Here is a 19263-nt window from a genome sequence, read left to right on the forward strand (position 1 = left end):
TTTTCAACTAGCAACAGCCCAATATCTATCGAGAATGGCTTCATAATCACGAGAACACTACACAAAGATGAAAATGATGACTGTATCTTTGTCTCTCAGCATGAGTAGATTACACAATTAATGTAAAATGGAAAGCTCACAACGGCATATATACAATATTTACCTAGCATATGCATTTGATCTCTGGCATCATAGGAGAGAGTCTCCTAGAAAGACAGGAACAGTGCACCCATGAAAAGACAAAAACAATATGGTCACCTAAACAAGACCTTCATGATGACAACACCAGTAAGCTTGCCGATGTGAATGGGAAAATTTCATACGGCCTTGACCCTGGATGAAGAAATAGTAGACAATCAACAGTTACTGAGAAAAGGATAATCAGTTTTCTCTAGGGATAAACCTCCTGAAAGGTTATTCAGTCCCAAACAGTCAGCCCTGGATACACGTACACAGGAGAAACACTAAACACACTCAGTAGGTCTGTGTGTGTAGAAAATTATAGAAGAAGATGTCATGAATTTGAGAAAATGGGGAAGGTTATGGAAGGAACTAGAGGAGGAGAGACATAAATGAGGGCACTGGTAGAAAGGGATATGAAGCTGGGTGTAGTGGTTCAGGCCCATAATCCCGGCATGAGAGAGGACCAGAAGGTGAAGGCCCTTCTGCACTACATGTAAAAGTAGAGGCTAGCCTGGGCTACATTACCCTTTATCTCAAAAGCAAGCAAATAAAACACATGCATGAGGCGGGTGTTGGTGGCGCATGCCTTTAATCCCAGCACTTGGGAGGCAGAGGCAGGTGGATCTCTGTGAGTTCAAGGCCAGCCTGGTCTACAGAGCGAGTGCCAGGACAGCCTCCAAAACAATACAGAGAAAGCCTATCTCGGAAAAAAAAGCCCATGCATGCACGTGTGCATGTATATGAACACACCCACACACACACACACACAGAGAGAGAGAGAGAGAGAGAGAGAGAGAGAGAGAGAGAGAGAGAGAGAGAGAGAGAGTTAGAGCAGGGAGTTGGAGAAAGGAAACAAGGAGGGAGGAAGAGAGAATTTCCAGGGTACTGGCAATATGTGGGGACTTGGGATACTGTTACAGACCCATCCAACAACTGTATATAATTAGCTTCATTATCTAAATGTTAGAGAAAAGGGATTAATATAAGGCAAGAAAAAAGAGGCAGGTGTTAGTACATCCAACCATGTAAATCCTGTTGTAAAGGCATACCAGCACAAAAGTGAAATAACAGAAGTGGAATGTTATTGTTGGGACTATTTAAAATTACAAAATCTTAGGAATAATACCAACAGTTGTAAGTTGCAAGCAACAATGCATTTGGCATATAGAAGCAGTATTTACTTGTGAAGTGTATGAAAGAATTCTATGTATGGATACGAAGACTCCAGTATATGTTCTATAAAATACATACATACATATGTATACACACATACACACACACACATACACACAGACACACAGACACACACACAGACACACACACACACACACACACACACATATATATATATATATGAATGCCCTGGGAGTATACCTCAAAGGTAGGACATGTGTTTAACATGCATAAAAAGCCTGGGTTTAGGCATACAAACTCATGGTGAATAACAATGAGAAAAGCCTTTGAATTAAAAGAGAAAATATAGATGTTACTGACATAATACAGTACTTAGATGCATATGCATATATACTTATGGCATTTATTTATAAAATGGAAGAATTAAAGGAATAAATAAGGACTAGGAGATAGCTCAACAAGTAAAGAGCTTGCTGTGCAAATGTGAAGATCAGAGTTTGAATCCCAGCACCCACATAAATGCCAGGTGGGCATGGCAGACTGCCTGCAATGCCAGCGCTTCAAAGGTAGAGAATGAGGACTTCTAGAGCAAGATACTGTCAAACTCTTGGTTTAGTTTAGAGACCCTGCCTCCATGAATAAAGTAGAAAATGATGAAAAAAGACTCCCAACACAGCCTCAGGCCTTCCATACACAGGCACACACATATACCCATTCACACATGAACATGTACATACACACACTATCGACACATGGAAAAAGGGGTTAGAGAGAAGGTTCACAGGTAAGAGCACTTGCTACTCTTCCAGAGGACTCGAGTTCAGTTCCCAGCACCTATGTCAGGTAGCATGTAATTCTAACTCCACGTGATCTGAGGCCTTCTTCAGATACCCATACAAATATGGCATATGCCCACACAGAAACACACATACACATAAATAAGAATAAATCTAAAATAAAAAAACAAGTGAAAATAATTACTTATGGAAGAGGGACAAAATTGAAAGACAGAAAGTGAACACAAGCTTTTCTTTTCTTTTCTTTTTTTTTTACAAGACAGGGTTTCTCTGTATTGTTTTGGAGGCTATCGGTCCAGCCCGGCCTTGAACTCACAGAGATCCACCTGCCTCTGCCTCCCGAGTGCTGAGATTAAAGGCGTGCGCCACCACCACCCAGCCGAACACACGCTTTTCTAATTATACAGTTTTAAATTTGAATTGTGCAATTATTTTTACATATCCAAATCATAGCTAATCCTAAAGTAAAAGAACAAAGCAACACCTAGAGTTGAAAACAAGCTAAAATAAATTAGTAATTTCTGAAACAGCCCCATAGAAGAAAGAGGTCTTTACGAGATTTTGTGGCCAACACTTTGACAACCCATGTTTGAGGGCACTTCCCACAGAGAAGTTTCAGATTTCATTCAACTGTTATCTTGCTAGAGGAAATACTTGGATGCTGTTTTGAAACTATGGCTATCATAGGATGATATAATTCAGTACAGAACAACTATTATAAACTAAAATAACCACATAGAAAGAAAAGATATGTAGGAATATAATCAAAGAGGTTGAATTTTAAAAATCAACATTAATTTGGAAAATAGGGAAATCCAATGGAATGCCCTATTGGTAAATTTGGAAATATTACCATAAATGTACAATCTTTCGGAGGTGGAGAGAAAAGACACTGTTTTTGGGTGGGAACTCATCCTAAACTCCTCCAGCTTCAGCCTCCCAAGAGGCTAGGACTATAGTATCATGCCACTGACCTGAGTTGAATCTCCAGGACCCACGTATGGTGGTTTGAAATGAAATGCCCCCAAAGGAAATGGCACTATTATGAGGAGTACTTGTTGGAATAGGAGGAAGTATGTCACTGTGGAGGTGGGCTTTGAGGTCTTCCATACGCTCAAGCTGTACCCAGTGAGTCAGTTCATTTCCTGCTGCCTCTAGATCAAGATATAGTAATCTCAGCTAGTTCTCCAGTACCACATCTCCCTGCAAGCCACCACCATGATGAAAATGGACTGCAATGCTGATCTGTGAGCTACTTGGTTAAATGTTTTCCTATATAAGAGTTACTATGGTCATAGAGTCTCTTCACAAAAATAGAAACTCTAACTAAGACAGCATGTTTTTTAAAAAAAAAAAACCTGGTATGATGGTGTGCATTTGTTTTTTGTTTGTTTTGTTTTTCCTCAATATATGTTTTTATTTACATTAGAAACATGAATGCTCCCTTTCCCACCCCTCCTCCCTTGTACATCCACCAGCCCCCCCAGTCCCCCACCCAATCCCCACATCATTCCACGGGAAGGGCAAGGCGCTCCTTGGGGAGATCTCCAAAGTCTGTCAATTCATCCAGGGCAAGACCTAGGCCGTTCCCCATGTGTCCAGGCTGAGAGAGCATCCCTCTATTTGGAATGGGCTCCCAAAGTTCATTCATACGCCATGGTAAACACTGATCTATTACCCAAGGCCCCAGAGATACTGAGGCCTCCTCATTGAAACTACATTCATGGAGTCTTCTTCAGTCCCCTGTTGGCCTTTAAGCCATCAGTCTGGAATTCAAGAGCTCCCCCCTTATCCAGTCAGCTGTCTTTGTGGGTTTCATCATCATGGTCTTGACACCTTTGCTCATCACTCCTCCATCTCTGTCACTAGGTTCCAGGAGTTCAGTTCAGTGTTTAGCTGTGGGTATCTGTCTCTACTTCCATCAGTCATTGGATGAAGGTTTTAGGATGGCATATAAGGTAGTCATCAACCTTATCATCAAGGAGGGACTATTAATGTAGTCGCTCCACTACTGCTTAGTTTGACAGTTGGTGTTATCCTTGTAGATCTCTGGAGATCTCACTAGTGTCAGCTCTCTCCTCAAGCCTATAATGACTCGATCCATTATGGTATCTCTCATCTTGCTCTCCTATATTCTTACCTTGACTCAACCTTCCTGCTCCCCCATGCCTTCTTCTCCCCTCCTCTTATCTCCCTCTCTTTTTCCTGGTTCCCTTTCCCCTCCCCACAATGTTCCCAATCTGCTCAGGAGATCTTGCCTCATTCCACTTCTCTGGGGTATCATGCATCTCTCTTGGGAACCTCCCTGTTTCCCAGACTCACTGGCATGGGGATTGTAGGCTGACACTCCCCTGATCCATATCTAAAATTCATATATTAGTGAGTACATACCATGTTTATATTTTTATGACTGGGTTACACACTCAGGATGGTTTCTTCTAGTGTCATCCATTTGCCTGCAAATCTCAGGATTCCATTGTTTTGTTCTGCTGAATAGTACTCCATTGTGTAAATGTACCACATTTTCTCTATCCACTCTTCAGTTGTAGGGCATCTAGGTTGCTTCCAGGATCTAGATATTACATATAATACTGCTATGAACATAGTGGAACAGATATCCTTGTTGTGTGAATGGGCATCTTTTGGGTATATGCCTAAGAGTAGAATTGCTGGGTATGTGGTAGACTGAGTCCCATTTTTCTGAGGAATCTCCATACTGATTTCCACAGTGGCTGTATGAGTTGGCACTCCCACTAGCAGTGGAGGAGTGTTCCCTTTTCTCCACATCCTCTTCAGCACAAACTGTCATTGGTGTTTTTGATTTTAGCCATTCTGACAAGAGTAACATGATATCTCAAGAGTTGCTTTGATTTGCATTTTCCTAGTGGCTAATGTGTCTCTCAGACATTTTATACTCCTCTATTGAGAATTCTCTATTTAATTCAGTCTCCCACTTTTTAATTGAATCCTTTGGTGTTTTGGAGACTTGCTTCTTGAGTTCTTTGTAAATTTTGAAGATCAGCCCTGTCAGATGTGGGGTTAGTGAATATATTTTCCCAATCTGTGGGCTGCCTTTTTGTCTTGCTGACTGTGTCCTTTGCCTGACAGAAGTTTCTCAGTTTCAGGAGGTCCCATTTATTAATTGTCCATCTCAGTGTTTCTGCTACTGGTGTTATGTTCAGGAATCAGTCTCCTGTACCAATTCGTTCAAGGGTACCTCTCAGTTTCTCTTCTAACAGGTACAGTGTGGCTGGATTTATGTTGAGGTCTTTGATCCATTTGGACTTAAGTTTTATGCATGGTGATAGACATGGATGTATTTGCAGTCTTCTACATGCCAATATCCATTTATGTCAACACCATTTGTTGAAGATGCTTTCTTTTTTCCATTGTATAATTTTAGCTTCCTTGTCAAAAATCAGGTGTTTGTAGGTTTGTGGATTAATCGCAGGGCTTTCAATTCGATTCCATTGGTCTACATGTCTATTTTTGTGCCAACACCAAGATGTTTTCAGGACTATAGCTCTATAATAGAGCTTGAATTCAGGGATGGTGATGCCTCCAAACGTTGCTTTGTTGAGCAGGGTTGTCTGGCTATCCTGGGTTTTTTGTTTTTCTATATAAAGTTAAGAATTGTTCTTTCGAGGTCTATGAAGAATTGTGCTGGGATTTTGATGGGGACTGACTCTGTAGATTGCTTTTGGCAGGATTGCCATTTTTACTACATTGATTCTACCTATCCAAGAGCATAGGAGATCTTTCCATTTCCTGGTGTCTTCTTTAATTTCTTTCCTTAAAGACTCAAAGTTCTTGCGATACAGGTCTTTCACTTGTTTGGTTAGTGTTAACCTCAGTTATTTTATGTTGTTCATGGCAATTGTAAAGGGTGATGTTTCTCTGATTTGTTTCTCAGCCCTTTTATCGTTTATATATAGTAGGGATACTGATTTTCTTGAGTTGATCTTGTATCCTGCCACATTGCTGAAGGTGTTTATCAGCTGCAAGAATTCCCTGGTAGAGTTTTTTGGGTCACTTATGTAAACATCTGCAAACAGTGAAAGTTTTACCTCTTCCTTACCAATTTGTATCCCCGTGATCTCCTTTTGTTGTCGTATGGCTCTGGCTAGAACTTCAAGTACAATATTGAAAAGGTATGGAGAGAGTAGACAGCCTTGTCTTGTTCCAGATCTTAGAGGAATTTCCTTGAGTTTCTCTCCATTCAGTTTGATGTTGGCTGTTGGTTTTCTGTATATAGCATTTATGATGCTTATGTATGTTTCAGTTATCCCAGATCTCTCCAAGGCCTTAATCATTAAGGAGTGCTGAATTTTATCAAAGGCTTTTTCAGCATCTAGTGAGATGATCATGTGATTTTTGTTTCTCAGTTTGTTTATATGGTGGGTTACATTGATGGATTTTCGTATGCTGAACCATCTCTGCATCCCTGGAATGAAGCCGACTTGATCATGGTGGATGAGTTTTCTGATGTGTTCTTGGATCCGATTTGTCAGTATTTTATTGAGTATTTTTGTGTCAGTGTTCATGAGGGATATTGGTCTGAGGTTCTCTTTCTTAGTTGTGTCTTTGTGTGGCTTGGGGATCATTGTTATTGAAATCTTGTCAAAAGAGTTTGGCAAGGACCCTTCTGCTTCTATTGCATGGAATAGTTTGAGCAGAATTGATATAACCAGTTCTTTGAATTTCTGGTAAAATTCTGCACTGAAGCCATCTGGCCCTGGGCTTTTTGTGGTTGGGAGACTTTTGATGACTGCTTCTATTTCCTTAGGTGTTTTTTTTAGAATTATTTAAATTGCTTATCTCTTCTTGGTTTAATATCGGTAAGTGGTATTTACCCAGAAAATTGTCATTTCCTTTTAATTTTCAAATTTTGTGGAATACAGCTTTTCAAAATATGACCTGATGATTCTCTGGATTTCCTCACTGTCTGTTGTTATGTCTCCCTTTTCATTTCTGATTTTGTTAATTTGCATGTTCATACTCTGCCATTTGGTAAGTTTGGATAAAGGTTTGTCTATCTTGTTGATTTTGTCAAAGAACCAACTCTTTGTTACATTGATTCTTTGTATCATTTTTCTAGTTTCTACTTTATTGATTTCAGCCCTCAATTTAATTATTTCTTGGCATCTGCTTCTCTGAGGTGACTTTGCTTTAAAAAACACAGTCTAAATGAATGCTAGAAAGAGAAAAGCTGGGAAAACTATCAGGTACTACAGATGCAAGCATAACCAACAGAATACAAGAGATGGAAGAGAGAATCTCAGGTGCTACCAAACACTAGGAGAATTAGATTCATCAACCAAAGAAAAAATTAAGTCCAACAAATACCTAACACAAAATATCCAGGAAATGTGGGACACCATGAAAAGACCAAACTTAAGAATAATAGGTATAGAAGAAGGTGAAGAAACTCACCTCAAAGGGCCAGAAAACATATTCAACAAAATAATAGAAGAAAATTTTCCCAACCTAAAGAAAGACATGCCAATGAAGGTGCAAGAAGCTTAAAAAACACCAAATAGAGTAGACCCAAAAAAATCCCCTTGACACATAATAATCAAGACCCCAAACATACAGAATAAAGAAAGAATATTAAGAACAGCTAGGGGAAAAGGCCAAGTCACATATAAAGGCAAACCTATAAGAATTGCACCTGACTTCTCCATGAAAACTATGAAAGCCAGAAGGTTTTGGATAGATATTCTAACAACATTAAGAGACCATGGATGCCAGCCAAGACTGCTATACCCAGCAAAGCTTTCAATCAATATAGATGGAGAAAACAAGATATTTCATGACAAAACCAGATTTAAATAATACATATCCACTAACCCAGCCCTACAGAAAATTCTGGATGGAAAACTCCAACCCAAAGTAGTTAACTACAACCAGAAAAACATAAGCAATATATAATCTCACTTTATCAACAGGCAAAAGAAAAAGTGGTAGAAATCCACATACAATTCCAACAACAACAACCATTCCAAAACAAACAAGAATGAGCTATCAATAGTCATTAATTTCCCTCAGTATTAATGGTCTTAACTCGCCAACAAAAAGACACAGGCTAACAGAATGGATTCGAAGATAGAACCCATCCTTCTGCTGCATACAAGAAACACACCTCAGCTTCAAAGACAGACGTTATTTCAGAGTTAAAGGTTGGGAAAAGATTTTCCAATCAAATGGACCAAAGAAACAAGTGGGGGTAGCAATTCTAATATCTAACAAATTAGACTTTAAACTAAAATTAATCAAAAGAGATGAAGGAGGTCACTTCATTCTCATCACAGGAAAAATCCACCAAGATGAAATCTCAATTCTGAACATCTATGCTCCAAATACAAAGGCATCCATGTTCATAAAAGAAATATTACTAAAACTCAAAGCATATATAAAACCTCACACACTTGTAGTGGGAGACTTCAAAACCCCACTCTCACCACTAGACAGGACCACAAGACAGAAACTTAACAAGGATATGAAGGACCTAATAGAAGTTATGACCCAACTGGGTTTAACAGACAGCTATAGAACATTCCATCCAAACACAAAAGAATATACCTTCTTCTCAGCTCCACATGGAACCTTCTCAAAAATAGACCACATACTTGGCAACATAGCAAACCTCAACAGGTACAAGAAAATTGGAATATCTCCATGTGTCTTATCAGACCATCATGCCTTAAATTTAGAATTCAACAATAACACAAATTGCAGAAACCCTGCAAACTCGTGGAAATTGAATAATACACAATTACACCACTCCTGGGTCAAAGAAGAAATAAAATAAAATAAAAAGAAATTAAAGACTTCCTAGAATTCAATAAGAATGAAGACACAACATACCCAAACTTATGGGATACTTTGAAAGCAGTAATAAGAGGAAACTTCATAACACTAAGTGCCCACATGAAGAAACTGGAGAATAGTCACACTAGAGAATTAACAGCACAACTGAAAGCTCTAGAACAAAAGATGGTGTGCATTTGTATCGCAGTGCTGGGAAGGCATAGACAGGTGGATCTCTTGTACTCTCTAACAAACCAACCTAGCCCATTAGATGAGCTCCATGGTCCAGTTCAACAAGCTAACTTACCTCAAAAAAGAAAAAAAGATGTGGACAGAACTTAAGGAATAATACACGAAGATGTCCCCTGGCTTTCTTAAGCAAACTCATATACCACACACACAAATGAATGGATGAATGAATGAATGAAAAATAAATTTCCTCACTCTGCCACTGAAAGAGCTTACATTTAGCCTCAGCAACCATGAGCACCCACAAAACCGAGGTTTTGATAGCTAAGTAATGTGCTTCCACTGAAAAAACCAGAGCTCCTTGAAGAAATGGCTAGCCAGAGGTCAAAGAACCCAGGCAATGAATCTGAAATACCTTGTGGCAGAAACTAAGGTGTTTAAAGGGGTGAGAAGGGGATGAGGACGTATCAGAAGGCCTATTGACTAGGCAATTTCACATTGTGACATAAAAAGAGCTAGTGATGTGACTCAGTGAACTGGAGACCTAAAGTCAATGCCCAGGTCCCACAGGGTAGACTCCTATAAGCTGTCCTCCTGCATCATGGCATGTGCACACTTGAACACACATAACACACACACAGAGGTAGTTAACAAAACATGCTCAATATATCTAATTGAGCATATTTTTACTCAGGAAGACAAGCATAATGATTCACTAAACAAAACCTGACTTCATCAACTTCTGAATCTGAAAATTGGAATTGAGAGGAAAGATAAAAGCCATGGGTATTGCTTGGTGACAGAGTGCTGTGAAGGTTAATCTTGGTCAGGCATGTCTCTGGGACAGTTTTTGATTGCTAACTGATGTAGGAGGTGGTGGCCCACTGTGTCTCTAGTTGTAGGCCCCCCTCTGGGACTATCAAAAGCTGATTCTTTTATTGAGAAAATCAGGATTGCCTATATGCCCTTCCCCAAGGTACCATTGGCTCAGATGGCTTTCTCTGCTGTGCTGTTCTTCCCTCATTGGTGTCTCCAGTCAGGTGTCTCTGCCTGAGCAGTCTCTGGCACAGGGGCAGGCCGTAGGTTGGCTCAGGGAATGCCTGCTGCGCATGCTCATGTGGGCTGGTTTGGACAGAGTGACTGTAGCTACGGTCCTGCACCTAGTAGCCTTGCCTGTTTAAGAAAGCTAGCTGGACAGGAGCACCAGTGAGAGCAAGCCAATAAGCATTCTCTCTGCGGTTTTTACTTCAAGGACGTGTGTTGCATTCCTGCCCTAACTTTCTTTAGTGATAGATGATGACCCAAGAGTTGTAAGAAGAAATAAACCCTTTGCTCCCCACATTAGTTCTGGTCATCATTTTTACAAGCAACAGGAAGCAAACTAATACAAGCACTTACCCAACATGCATAAGACACTGAGTTAAATCTCAAGAACCAAGAGAGAGGAACAGGAGGAGGAAGTGAACATCTGCCCTGTATTTACAAGAAAATACTGGCTAGTGATACAGAAAAATGGCAAAACTGCAAAATTGCCACTTTTTGTTTTCCCATGAAATATTGATCCAAGCAAGAATAATAAATGGATGCTGAGAGCATTAAATAAGATAGATAGGGCAGAGAGTAGGAGAGTGAAGGGTACTTGATCTCAAGCACAAAATCAGAGATGAGAAGGTCTGTCTTGTGCTCTGTCACAAAGCAGTGACTGTGGTCACTAATAATGTGGTGTATACTTCAAATTAATCAAGGGAGGATTTTTATGTTCTTACCATAAAAAGACAAGTTGGAGGATGCAGATGTACTTCCTTTTGTCAGTCCATGATGTGGACAAGTATGGAAGTACCTCACTATACCCCTGAGTACAATAGAATCATTGTCAATGATTCCCAGCTGGCTCAGGATCAATCCTCAGATGACTCTCCAGTCCCAAAGGGAAATGTAACTTCTACATGTAGAGGCCTGGCTGTTGCCACCTTAAGCACAGCAGGTACCAGGCAGCACATGCCTCCCTTGTAGCAGGATATGAAATTATGAAATGTCACTGTCACCCATAGATGCCCTCCTCAGACAGGGTGACATTCCATTTAGGCAAATCTTAGTTCTTTGTGAGCCACAGATTACAAGAAACACAGAAGAGCAAGCCAACCAAGATAACCAGATAGACCCAGAATGAGGAGCATTCTTATGAATTGGGGCGACAGTTTGCTCAGGAAGAAGGGATGTGGGGAATGGTTGTCTACATGGAGAGGATGCTCTTGACCAGGTCTGATTTTAGACAAGAGAAACAAGATGTTTGCAGGATGACTGAGGAAACCTAGACTAGACAATTATAGTTAAGGCAGGCATGGCACTACGATTGTGCCACTTGAGGGTATAGTAAGGCTCTTAGAAACGAAACTGTATGTTTTGACTTATGATTGTTTTTTATTTTAAAGACTGGGTCTTACTGTATAGCCCGGGATGACTCCAAATTCACAATTCTGTTGACTAAACATCCCAAGTGTTGAGATTACAGATATGTATCACCGTGTCTGGCTCTAGAGCTTGTAGAATATGAAGTGCAACTTTTAAATACTTTCCACATCTCTCTCTCTCCCTCTCTCTCTCTCTCTCTCTCTCTATATATATATATATATATGTATATATATATATATATGTTGACCTTCAGTATTCTCAGATTTACTTCTATAGATTCAAGTGGCCATGAATCAAAAAAAAAATAAAAACAGTTTTTAATGCCCCATACCAAACGTTCGCACACCATTCCTTGCTATTATTCTCTGAACAATGAAGTCTAACAGTGACTCACACAGCATTTGTAGTGGGTTTGATATCCTCAGTACACCAGAGAATATTTAAAGCACACAAGAGGCTGTGTTGAGATTGTGTGTGAGCACTATACCATATTACACAAGGAATTTGAACAGCAATAGATTTTTGTCATCTAAGAGGACCCAGCAGTCAAACTGTCAGATTCCAAAAAGCAATTGAATACATATATTTACATGAGAAGTAAATATGGCAAAATATTAAGGGTGTAAAGTTTACATGGGCCCTTTGTGTTCTCCTTTTTGCTTCTCTGTATTAAGTATTTCATAATACAAAGGCAACTTTGAAATGAAGTATAGAAAACAAAAGGAAAGGCAGGGCTGGAAAGACTGCTCTATAGGTAGGAGCACTTGCTGTGCAAGCAGTTTTAATCCTTAGCACCTATGCAAACAGCTGGGCATGGCCATGTTTGCCTGTAACCCCAGCACTGTGGAGGGTGGAGACAGGAGGATTACTGGGAATTTACTGCTGTTGGACTAGCTCCAAGTTCAGTGAGAGACTCTGTCTCAAAGGACTAAGGCAGACAGAGAACAATATAACTGAACACCTTATGTCTTCTGCTGGGCTACCCAAGTGCACACACACACACACACACATAAATATGCATGCATAAATACACCATATGTACACATGCAAACACACATACACTCACTAAAAAATACAAAATAAAAGAATACAAAAACAAACACTAAATAATGTAAACAAGTTGTCTAATTCCACAAATATTTGTTCATATATAGATATAGACAATGCATAATGACCAGGAAAGATGGTCAATGGATAAACTGCTTGTTCCACAAGCTTGAGGACACAAGTCCAGATCCCAAGAACCCACATAAAGTCAGATGTGGTAACACACACCTATAATCCCAGCACTTCTGCAGTGAGGGATGCAGAGATGGGGAGCAAAGACAGGAGAATCCCTGGAAGCTTTTGGGTAGGCTAGCCTGGTGTCCTCAGTGGCAGACAACAAGAGACCCTGCATGAAGATGGAGGGTTAGGACTAATACTGGAGGCCATCCTATGACCTCCACACTTCCCACATTCACATAAACACAAGCACAGGTGCAAAGAAAAGGAAGAAAATTAAAACAATGTATCCTAGAAAAACAGTTCCTAGGACAGAGTATATGCTCTGAGTAGAGAGAAAAGTAAGAACAGCTTCCTAATACTAAATGTCAATGACTACTAACCAGACCCATTTCACTATCCTGTTTCATAAACCATCTCCCCTGGAATTCCACTGCCTATGGCTATACTAGGTTCTTTGCAACAGGTGACTGGAGTCAGGACTCCCTGGAAATGGGCCTTCCCTCACCAACAAGCACAGGCAGCTTCAAAGACCCCCATTTACAGATTCAGAAGTAAATCCACCCCAGGAATTTAACAATAGCTATTCCGAACACTTAAGGGCTCAAAGGGCTAGAGAAAGACAAAAAATACCCACCCTAAAAAAGTAATAATAATTAAAGCTCATCTCTGAGGGACAACTTTCAGAATTAAAATAACCAGTGTTTCTGGTTCAGTCAATCTTTGCTGGATGACTGGATTCCTTAAAAATGACCTTTTCTTTTTTTCTTTCTAAAGCAAGAATAAGAAAACTGGTCAAAGGTTTTGTGGAGCCTGGAAAGGAAGAGGTCAGATCCTCCTTAGCACACTGCATTCTGGGAATCAGTTCTCTGCCCATCCCAAGCACACGCACACCCGCACGCAGGCACGTAGGCATGCACACTGAAAGGTAATCATGAATCCAGAGTCACTGGCTTCCTCTTCCTATCCATGAACTACAGTTCGAACATTAGTACCCACTAATCACTCCATCCTTCCTGAAGCTCCTCCCTCCCTGGACGCCTGGGCTTCCTCATTTCCTGCTTCCTTTTCGGTATACTAGTCAAGGGAATTTCACAAACATCACTCTCCTCTCTTCCTAAAATAGTTCAACCCCTTCCATAGTTCCAGCTCTGTCGTTTCTACATGAGACTCCAGCTTACATCAGACTTCATCGTCATTCTCGAATCCCACACCTAAATGTCAACTACCTGCTGCAAACAAGCACCTTAATAGTCCATAGGTGTTTTAAATCGCATCTGTTCAGAATAGAAAGCAAGACAACTCCCTAGGAACTTCCATACCTCCAGCTCCTGTCTCTTCCTAAGTGACATCATCAGAGAACACTGTACACCTTGCCATGAGTGTTACCAGCTCCTCAACACGCTTCATTTTACGGGTCGGGAACTCTGAGATACTGTCTGTAAACACAGGATAGAGTCCCCATGCCAGGTTTGGAATCACTGATGTTTTCTTGTGTGTGGGGGGGGGGTTCATGTGTGAGTGTACATTGTATGTGTGGAGGTTCAAAGACAACTCTGTCCTCTCCTTCCATCTTTGGAACCCAGCTTGGGTCATCAGGATTGTGTACAAACACTTCACCCTCGTGTCACCTCAGTGGCTGGATCACTGTTTTTTATATGACATTTTCCAGATGAAATCAGTCCAAGGTCATGCTTGTCCCCTATAAAACTTGGTTATGACTTGTTGTGATGCCTTTGGCTTCTTGAAGGATCCTACAAGAAGCTGTATGGCTCAGAACTGCAGTTTTCTTGCTACTGAAGTGTGGGCTTGTTAGTCTTACATCACAAAGGGGACCTTTTATGAGGCAATCTCTACCTGTGAGGAGAAAACCAGGGCAGAGGCAGCCTCCAGGCACAGTGGAGGGACTTGCTTTGGGTTGGTTTAGTGACCCACTTGTCCCTTGAGGACATCAGTTCCTACCTAAGAGCACTTGCCTTACGGAGATGCTCAAACATCCAAAGGGGACTCTTCTCAGGAGACAAAGCAGGTAAGAGTAGGAAAAGGAAACAAAGGCAGAGGAGACCCATCCAGAACCCCATCCATGTTCCAATCCAAAGACCCACTCTCATATGCTCTGTTTAAAGAGCAGATATTCCCCACCAACAAAGGCTTTTGTAATTTCGAGAGGGGTGGATCTAGACAAGGAAGGTGCACTCACCCACATGGGTGTACATGAAAGGCTGGTGTGGGGATATCTACCTATATTGCTTCTTCACCTTTCTTTCTTTTTTCCTACTCTTTTTGAGATCTTCTCTCCCACTGAGCCTAAGGTTCAAATAGAGTGGCCAGCCAGTGTGTCACTGGTCCTAGGTGTAGGGGTTACAGTTATGAACAGCATTAGGCCTTTGCATGGGTGCTAGGAAGGTGAAGTTGGGTACCCATACTCCAACACCAAGCACTTTATCCAAATTGCTTCCCACCCCGAGAGTTTTTAAAGTGTGAGAGCTGAGAATAACTTAATGACACAGCACTTGTTTTGCATGCAGCAGACACATGGTTTGACAGCCAGCACTGAGGAGAAAGAACATAGTGGTAAAGTTAGTTGGAAACTGACAGTGGAACGCCTTGAACTCTAAACCAAAGCCAGTAGATTTGCATCTCAGGCCAATGGGGAGCTACCAAAAGGTGTGTGGGAGGAATAGACTGGAGACACATCCGTTGAGAGACTAACTTTGGTTATCATGCTCTGGATAGAGGCCAGAAGGAGAAGACAAGACTTGACACTAAGAGCCCGGTATTTTATATAATAAAAGCTTGAATTAGATTAAAAGGGTGATTCTTAGAAAGGGTTAGGGCAGTGAAGGAGGAGAGTATCTAAGAGCAAAGTATAATGATGAAAAGATGAAAATGTTGTAATGAGTCCTGTCACATTGCATGCTAACTTAAATATTTTGTAATAATTAAAAAGTCACTTCTGCTGGTATATACCTTTAGTTCCAGAGATTGAAAGGTAGAGACAGGCAGATCTCCATGAGTTCAAGTTCAGCTTAATCTCTATAACACGTTCCAGACCAGCCAGGGTACATAGTGAGATCCTGTCTCAAAAAGGAAGTGGGAGGGCTAGAGAGATGGTGTATTGTTGTGCTTACAATGGACCCAGGTTTGTTTCCCAGTACCCACTTGGTGATTCACCACCATCAATAACTCCAGCTCCAGGGGGTCTGACATCCTCTTGTGATGTGCATGGGTACCACGCACACATGGTACACATACACACGGGCAAAACAATTACACACAGTTTCAAAAGGAAAAAAAAGGATTTTAAAATGATGCAAAAGGTATTTTAAAAGAGGGGAAATGAACTTTGTTACTAATTAAATTTAGGAAACAAACAAAGGGAAAAATCCCAAACATGATACCCAGATTTTAGAATGAATGACAGGCCTGTACCATTAAAAATTATGAGCCAGATAGTGTGGAGACAGATGAGGCATCCCAGTTGGGGACAATGGAGTCGAAGTAGCAGCAGGACACATTGTCACCCCATATAGGTAGATGGTGACATGAAACTCATTTCAGCCTGATCAGTCATCCAATCAATGGTTGGCAAATTAATCCAGTCAGCTACTTTGTATCTCCAGGAAGATGTCTCTAAGCCACCACAAATGCCAGATATTCAAAATTTAGCTCATCACCTTCCCTAGTAGGCCGGTCCCCTTCTTGCTTCCCTAATGCAGTAGACAACCCTTCATTCAAAACCCTATGAGCCAGCTTGAATACCTTCCATTGATTCTCACTGTCATTCCCTTTATTGAAGTAATATTTCTATTTTTTCAGAGTTTCAGTGTATTTTAATCATATATACATTCTACCTCATTCCTCCCACTAGCTCCTCCCAGATCCAACAGCATCTCCTTACCCCTCTTTTGTCCTTTTCTTCATTATTACATGTAAATATATAAATAGAACCTACTGGGTCCATTTAATTATATATATATATATATGTGTGTGTGTGTGTGTGTGTGTGTGTGTGTGTGTACATCTTTTTAGATTAACCACTTGGTACTGGATAACCAATTAGGGGGCTCATCCTTGGGAGAATGGATTCCCCCTCTCTCAGCAGGCATGACTGCCTGTCACCAAAAGCTTTTGGTTCATTTCAATCTCTCAGCTTTTGGTTCATTTCTATCTTTGGTCCATCACAATCACCAAGCTAAACTGTCCCCAAACTGTTCTAACTACTCCCTAAACTTGTTCTTACAAAACAAACACATGATCTTTTCACAAGGAAAACCTTATCTACTTCCCTGATATAAAACCATCATGTTGATTTTAAGATGAAGATGGAGTCACCATGGTTATATGGCCTTAGCCCTAACCTAGTGTAGCTCTGACTCTACCTTGCAGTGTTATTCTTTGAAGTGTTCCAAACTCTGGCCTTTGTTCATCTGCCAGATAGTCTCCATGCACCCTGATACGTGCAACCCCTGAGGCTGCCACCCCTACTTAGATTCTAGTTCCCCTCCCACTCTGACATCAATAATCTCTTCCATGAGATTCACTTCCTTCCCGAGCTTAAGATTCTCCATCATGGTTGTCACTAATCATATCTATTTTTTGCACAATGCTTTCTTTTATTCTTCCCATAATTCTCCCATCTCCATTAGAGATAAGGAAATGAGACTCTGAGACTCAAATAATTTGCCTAAGATGGTATAGTAAGGAGGTGATAGAACCATTAATTCAGTACCAAGACTGTTAAATGTTTTATTATATCACATAATCTCTGACCATTCAAATCCATCACCTGGGCATTGAAGACCTTTAACAAATGGGACTTAGGCCAAGCTGCATGTCTCAGCAGGTAAAATACTTGCCACTAAGTCTGATGACCTAAGCTTGATCCTGAGACCCAGGATTGAAGAAGAGACCTGAGTTCTGAAAGTCCTTACCTACACACACACACACACACACCACCACCACCACCACCACCACCACCACCATAGCATAAATACACACACACTAAATACATGAAATAAAATCAAAATCAAACTGGGGCTGAAGAGATGGCACAGAGAGTAAAGAGCTTGCCACACAAGTATAAGGATTTAAGTTTGGGTCCCCAGAACCCACATAAAACCAGGCACAGTAACTTCTGTTATCCCAGTGTCCTCATGGCCAGATGTGTGACAGAGCTAGAGAATGCCGAGAAACTTGTGGGTCAGCCAGCCAGCAAAACAAGAGACCCTGTCTCACGCAAGGTCCTCAGATGCAAAGGACCGTCACCCAAGGTTGTCCTTTGACCTCACAGCACCTACCCTCACCCATGTGAACACATACAAATGTATGCATTCACATTGTACCCCAATAGAAAGAGAGAGAGAGTGGGTAAGGATAAAAATAAAAAGACAAAAGAGGTAGCACACGCCCCTAATTCCAAAACTTAGGATACAGAGACAGTCGGATCTCTATGAGTTTGAAGTGAACCTAATCTACATAGCAAGTTTCAGGCCAGTCAGGACAACAAAGTAAAATCTGGTCTCAAATAAGCAGATTAGATGGATAGATAGATAGATAGATAGATAGATAGATAGATAGATAGATAGATAGATAGATACCAGACTTCTAAAATGGGTATATTTATATGAAAATAATACTTGAATTTAAAAACTAAGCAGAGCCTTGAAATACTTATATTTAGGTTTTCTAACAGTAGTGGCCCTAATGAATATGAGGTAAGATCTGACTATGGGAGCTCATTCATTTTTAACTTTTCATAAAGATTATTTTTATACATACTGGTGTTCTTGCCTGCATATATGTATGTGTACCATGTGCATACCCTTGGAGGTCTGAAGAGGGTGTCATGTGCTCTGGAACTGGGGCTACAGATGGTTGTGAGCCACCATGTGGATTCCAGAATCTAACCCAAATCTTCTACAAGAACAGACAGTGCTCTTAGCCATTGAGCCATCTCGTCAGCCCCAATTCTTAACTGTTATCACTCATTAGTGAATTAAAATATGGTTTGTCTTTTAGTACTGCTTCAGGTGTATTACATAAATTCTAATACACAGTATTTTAATTCTGAGCATCTTTTAGACTGGATGTTATTTAATAATAATGCTATCAAGTTTCTAAATAAATAAGTTTTTCTTTTAGGCATCTTTTTCAAAAATGTTAATTCCATAGCATTGTAATTGAAAAATGCTGTGAAATGGGATTGCATCTTTGGATTTTATTCGAACTTCTTTTATGGTTTAATAAATGGCTATTGTAAATATTGGGCAAGAAGTCCATTTTTATTTTGGATGTAAATATATTTTGCTATATGTTCAGCAAATATAAATAAAAGACCCAGAGACAGATATTAGGATTCAGACTTCAAGCTGAAGATCAGAGAAGCAAAGCAGCCAGCCACTAGCTCTTACCTCTACCTCAGCTCAGACCAAAGGGGTGATCCTCAAACTTCTCCCAACTTCACTGCTCCTCAGATTCACTCAGACTGCTAGGCTCTCCTCAACATGGCTAG

General features: G+C 40.5%; 1 protein-coding gene and 1 long non-coding RNA gene across 4 annotated transcripts in view; one reads left to right on the forward strand and one right to left on the reverse strand.

Moving 5' to 3' along the window:
* LOC110340234 overlaps window positions 1–19263 on the reverse strand; it is a 208342-nt gene that overhangs the window by 165556 nt on the left and 23523 nt on the right. The window lies entirely within an intron of this gene.
* Window positions 14637–19263, forward strand: part of Cdyl (chromodomain Y like) — a 211022-nt gene continuing 206395 nt past the window's right edge. Inside the window, exon 1 of one of the 2 annotated variants that reach the window (XM_040755826.1) lies at window positions 14637–14778. The gene's annotated coding sequence lies outside the window, so the exon portion shown is untranslated. The remainder of the gene's footprint in view (window positions 14779–19263) is intronic. The other variant, XM_040755828.1, reaches the window with a different exon arrangement.

The sequence above is a fragment of the Mesocricetus auratus genome, unplaced genomic scaffold (assembly GCF_017639785.1).
Source record: "Mesocricetus auratus isolate SY011 unplaced genomic scaffold, BCM_Maur_2.0 Super-Scaffold_100013, whole genome shotgun sequence".
NCBI lineage: Eukaryota > Metazoa > Chordata > Mammalia > Rodentia > Cricetidae > Mesocricetus > Mesocricetus auratus.